A 6,128-nucleotide genomic window follows, 5' to 3' on the forward strand; every position below is an offset into this window, starting at 1 on the left:
ATCAGGTTGTTCGATATCATCCATGTTACAGTAGCATAAGAGTGAAGTTGTAGACATGGTTAATGGACTACACAGCTATAACATAATTCTCACACTACCATAAAATTTAGAGTCATAGTTGTTTCCTGTTATACTATACATACACATACCCACACAATTTAGATTGCCACTTATATATTCATAACTTGTAAACTAAGATTGGTAATGATTAATTAACCAGTAGTTCCTATGACTATTATCAAATTATTATGAGAATTTTTTTCAGATTTAGATGCCTAAAGTGAGGGATTTAAAAAAATGACCCAACTCTCTAAGGAAATTGTCATCTAGCTGACGTCACTGGGAGACTGCTGGAATTCTACACTTCTGTAAATTCAGACACTCATTTACATTTTTAGATACGTACTTCCTATGGAAGTTTGAAACTTTCTCAAAATAAACCCTGAAATTACTTTTTACAAAGTCTTTTACATATTTACACACACATATATACACACACTCACCCCATCCCCACAGAGCACATGCTTAATATATGCCATTTTTAGAACACGACAAGGAAAATTATAAGATGTGAGAAGTGAGCTATGATGGGGAGAAATTGTTCACTGCCTTGAATGTGTGAATTCAAAAGATGATGATGAATTACTCCTCTACTGATGCTGCTGCTTCTGCTGCCAGCAGTACTTTGTGCAGACAGCTATGAATTTCATTATAACTCAAATATAATCAACTTGTCATGTTTCTAATGGTCTAATTAAATTCTAGATACCGATTTGAATATTATGTAAATTTCTTATGGTAGTAGTTCTTTTCTGCCTTTCTGAAATGAATGCAAATATTGTAATTTGGTCTTTAAGGACACATCATCATCCATAACTCAAATTCACAATATAAAAGGGAAACGTACTGAATTATACCTAGCAGCTGACAAATTGATGGTTGGATTCTACACTACCTATTAGAGTTCATTTCAAAATTTCCAGAACTGATTAGAGTTTTTGTATTTGAGAAATATTCTGAGAAGCAAAGAGTTTCATTTGCAAATTTCAAAAATTGCATGGCAAATAATTTGAATGCACTTTAAATAAAAGCTCCACTCAGTTCTCCCAAATCAGCTCGCTCTCTCTAATTTAATATACTACTGTTGTCATACAATTGTCTAAACATGGAAGTAAACAAAAATATATAACATTTTAGCTAAAAGACTCTATTGGCACCCAGAGATAAAAAAAGGTTACATAAATGCAGCTTTTAAAAAAAAAAGTAAGTCCAACAAACATCACTTTTCATTAAAGAGTGTTTTAAAATTAAACCAAAATAAAACTAAACTAAAATCATCATCATCATCATCATTATGAACAAGACTGTTTTTTTTAATTAATAAGATGTAAAGTATTTATCCATGTTTGTGTCCTGGGTAATTTATTATTTTAAAATGCACTGAATTCAAGGAAGCAAAACCAAACTAAATATCTTTGCTCTATTAATCAAATTAGGATTGTATGAATTCTACAGGATAACTAAAGCACACTAATAGCTTTAGCATCCTCATTCATTCACTGTAATGTGATTATATCTGTATGATCTATAGTGAGCAATAAAGAAATAAAAAAGTGATTTTTCTTATCCATCTTGGATTATGGGTTAGGAAGTGAAAGCAGTCCTCTGGAGCAGAACAGAAGCTCTAAAAATCTTTCATCCTGTCTTATAAATAAGGTTTCGAAACATTATACATTTTTTCAGTAGAGTAACTCCAGCTTTACAATGGTAGGAGATCAGAATCAGGGCCCAGAGAGGCAAACTGTAGGCTTGGGAACAACAATATGCAGGGTCTAGCACCATCAGAGGCCTTGGACATTACATTTGTAGCATTACAAATACATAGCATGTGCATACCAACACATTCAAGTGCCTGCAGAGCCCTTCAGCTGGAGAGCTATAACATTGCCTCAAAGCATGCTCTCCAACCGTGGGAGAATAGAGGGGAAGCAGCAGAGGAGCACAACCGGTCTGCCGCTGCGGTGGTTGTTACATAGCACCACTGAAACAGAGCCACTCCACCAATCTGTTGTTTGGTGGAGCAACTCTTTCATAGCTGCTGTGGCCAGTAGAAATGCTGCACCATGCCTGAAGTTCACTGATAGGCTTGCCCCATTAACTTGCCACTCAAAGCCATCCATGGGGTCCACTACCACAATGCCCCTGCCATCACTGTTACCCTGTGGCACCAGTGAGAGTAGGGACTGACCTGGGAACAGTGAACCCCAATCAGCTTCTGCTCCCACTACCTGCAGCAAGGGTGATGGGAACTTTAAAGGGCTGTTGGTAACACCCGTTTAAAATTTCTGGTGCTTTAATTGGCTTCTTGTGTTCAAGCAATAGCAGCCCTTTAAAGTTCCGCAGTTGCAAACATGCTCCCACCCTTGGTGCTTGGATGCAAAAGTGAAGCGACTCAGTGAGCCCCACTGTGGCAGCAGGAGCTCATTAAGATGGGCTCCACCCCCTGATCAGTTCTTGCTGCCACCACTGCCTTGTAAACATCCTTTACCCTCACTGAAGAATGGAACAGTATTTAGTATTTTGGTCATACCTAGATTGTCCTTAGTCTTCACCTTATCTTCTGTATATTGAAGTTTCATTTCTTGTTTCCCGGTTATCAACAGGCGAACTCAAAAAAAGAACTTCCATCATCATCAAAAGTTTTCATCTTGAATACTCTCTCTAGTCACATTGATAAACTTGACCCCTCTTTCTACTGTGGAAGTGCCCAGAATAACCAATACTACTTTGTAACACTCACAACATGACATGAGGCATAGGTTAAAGTTCCTGCTCTGCTTGATTTGGAGGTGACTTGAACCTGGGTCTCTCAAATCTGAAGTGGCCAAATGTTGTGGAACAAAATATAGGACATAGCCACAAATGCTCCAGCGACTTCCAGAAACAGAAATCTACTCCACTTCTGCATCTACTTAATGGAGATACCTTAGCATAGTTCTGTGGTAGATTCAACGTTGCATAACTGCTGTTATACTTCCCATTGAGGGTGTATCTCTGGGAACAGGAAGCAATAGAGTTGTGTTCCAACAAGGCCAGGCTGACTTAGGTTGCATCCCCTTAGTAAATGTAGCAGGATACTGTCTGGCATCAGCCCAGGACTAATTAATTCAGGACAGCACTCCCATTTCAAGGAGTCACTAGCATCAGGGCACATACAGGGGTATCAGGGGACACTGTGCCAAAATTTGGAACTGTCCTGGAAAATTCAGTAGAGTCAATCCCGTCAGTGCCCTTAATCAGCTATTCAAGGATGTGCATTTGTCTCTCTTCACAGAGTACATCAAAAGGTGTCAGTTTCATTGCAAGACAAAAAATATCAAAGCCTCAACATTTTTGGCATAATGACAGTTCTATAGTCAGAAAAATTAAAATATATATTGAATTATACAGACCTATTTCCGTTATTTAGTAAATAATATTTACTCAATAAGCATGCCATGGTAGTAAATATAGTTAAGGCCGAGAAAAGGTCCAAGTCTGGATTTCACTGGGCCCATCTACACGAGATGTTTACTGCAGAAATTAAAATTAGCTACATAGTAATATCACTGTCTATATGTGCAACCCTAGTAGACTAATAAATGCCACCACAGGGTAGTAGGGCTAAACACAAGTACTACCCTGTGGCAGTGTTGTTTCGTGTGCCACAGCTCACATGTAGACTATGCTGGCTGCTCCAGCGGGGCTCCATGTGTTGTGGGTGAGGCTGGCTAGGGACATAAGGGCACTTCAGTGGGGGGCTGCCTGCCAGCTAGCCTTGCACTGAAGCACCCTCATGCCTCAGCCAACCCTCCTCTGTAGTACGTGGAACCCCATTGGAGCAGCCCTGGGCTGGCAGGCTGATCCCTAGGTCCCCTGCCAGCCCAGGCTGCTCCAACCAGGCTCCATGTGCTGCGCATGAATACTCTGGAGCAATATGCTCTGGAATTTTTTGCTCCTGGGCGCAGGTTCTAATAGCACCCCTGGGGGCAAAAAAATGGAGCAATAACTCTAGAGTTTATTTGTGCACATTAATTGCATGTGTAGACATGCCCACTAGCTTCTAACCTTGAGTGAACACAGTTCTCTTTGGGATGAAATTTTCATAAGTGATCTCAATTCAAAATAATTTTCTTTAGTTAGAATCAAGTAAGATCAACTGCTTAAGCAAGAGGAAAATCAGATTCCTCACATTTTTCTTATCAGAAATATGCATATTTGAAAAACATGTGGATAGGTTTCCAGGATAGAGTCATTATAATGCTTGAAGAAACTTGGTTTAACATTGTTAAATATACAATTTAAGTTTTCTTTTCTATGTGGGTTATTACTAAAAGCATCTAAGAAAGTGATTATGCCAGTCAGGAAACCTCACAGTTCAGAATCAGTTACAAATGAAATCCAATGTGTACACACTGGAAGCGGTTGTTACTAGGTGTATTGCTGCAGGCAAGCTTACTCAGAGCCTCCAATGGGAGGCATTTGCCCTACCTGTAGAGTAGAATCTTAATCCTCCTTGTCCCCAGATAGCCAGGAAATAAATGGCAGTGTGCACTTTCTGCTCTTCAATTTCCTCTCAAATGAAGCCTTATACTGCATGTAACTTTGAGAAACAGAATCCAGGATGCCAACGTGTTTGTAGATAATACAACTTGAAGAACTCTACTGGTAAGTATATATTTTTTTCCTTCCAGTAGTTGTCTACATACACATACTCAAAGTGGGTGACTCCAAAATAATGCCCCCCATACATGGAGTGGGATCCACCAGCAATGGGTCTTGGAGTGTGGTAGGCCAGCCGATATGTTGCAATTCTTGATGGAGCTTCTGATAGGCATAGCATAGGTAAGCTATGAAAGTGGCTCTATCATGGTGAAGTGGACCTGTATCATAGAAAGTGGCTCCATCTTGGAAGTCTCACAGCAGTTTCATACAGCCCAAAATCTGGTTGGATAGACTCTGGGCTATGACTGTGGTTTTCATGTCTCAACTAGCAAAATAAATAGCTGTGAAGACTTCTAGAAAAGTGTAAACACATGAAAATAGGTCAAAACTTTACATCAGAAAGAGCAAATCTTGTTAAGAACTCTTAAAGCTAATCTGTTAATAGGTGAAATTCAGAAACCATCTCAGGCAGAAACTTTGGGTGGGTTCTCAAAGAAATTTTACCTGGATAGAAGCAGGCATTAGGAGAAACCACCACGAGGACTAATTGCTGAGGTAATTACTATAAAGAATGATTTTTTTTTTTTATGAACAGATGAAGAAGGGAGCATGTTGCCTTGGGCTCAAAATTTCATCAGTGATATGAGGACCTGATTCAGGACCTCTAAGGAAACTTTAACTGGACCACTGCGGAACTTGAGTGAAAACAGCTCAACAGAGTAGCTACCATTGCAAAAGTTATGGAAGGACAAGAAGGTATGAAGGGCACAGATCTATTTACTTTATTTAGATATTTCACCATTGTAACTCTACCAGCCTTTGCCTATTACTTGTCCACTTTGCCCATATTCTCCTGTCTCCCCTTATGCTTACCACATGCTCCCTGGAAATATTCATATAGCCAGTACTGTCTTCAAATCCCTGCATGACTCATTTCTACTATAATACCAACAGATCACTGTAATTTGGTAATGACTACGTAGATGAAAAGCTACATCACATGCACACCTGTAATAGAAAAGTAAATACAGCAATTATGTACTTTTGCACCTGTTAATTTGCTTTCTTTAACTACTGGTTTCCTCCTCAGTTGCTGTGACAGGTAGAACGATGAATAGTCAGCATCTGAGAGTTTCTCAATCTCTAGGTTTCCCTTTCTCTACTTTGATTCTAGTCTCACTCTAAGAGGGAATGTATCTGGGTACCATATGGATTTTCCTTATTGCCTCTACTCCTTCTCTGCTTCCAGAGCAGGAGCAGGGCAAAGCATAGGCACATGGAACGTATAGGCCAAGAGGGGAAAGTTCCACAGAGCAGAAATTCCGTTTTCTGACTAGTTTTTTTGTCTAGGGTAAAGTGTTCATGTCATATTCCTACTTTAGCAAAACAACCGTCCTTGCATTTTTCAATATGGAAGTGTGCAT

The sequence above is a fragment of the Alligator mississippiensis genome, chromosome 1, assembly GCF_030867095.1.
Source record: "Alligator mississippiensis isolate rAllMis1 chromosome 1, rAllMis1, whole genome shotgun sequence".
Taxonomy (NCBI): Eukaryota; Metazoa; Chordata; order Crocodylia; family Alligatoridae; genus Alligator; species Alligator mississippiensis.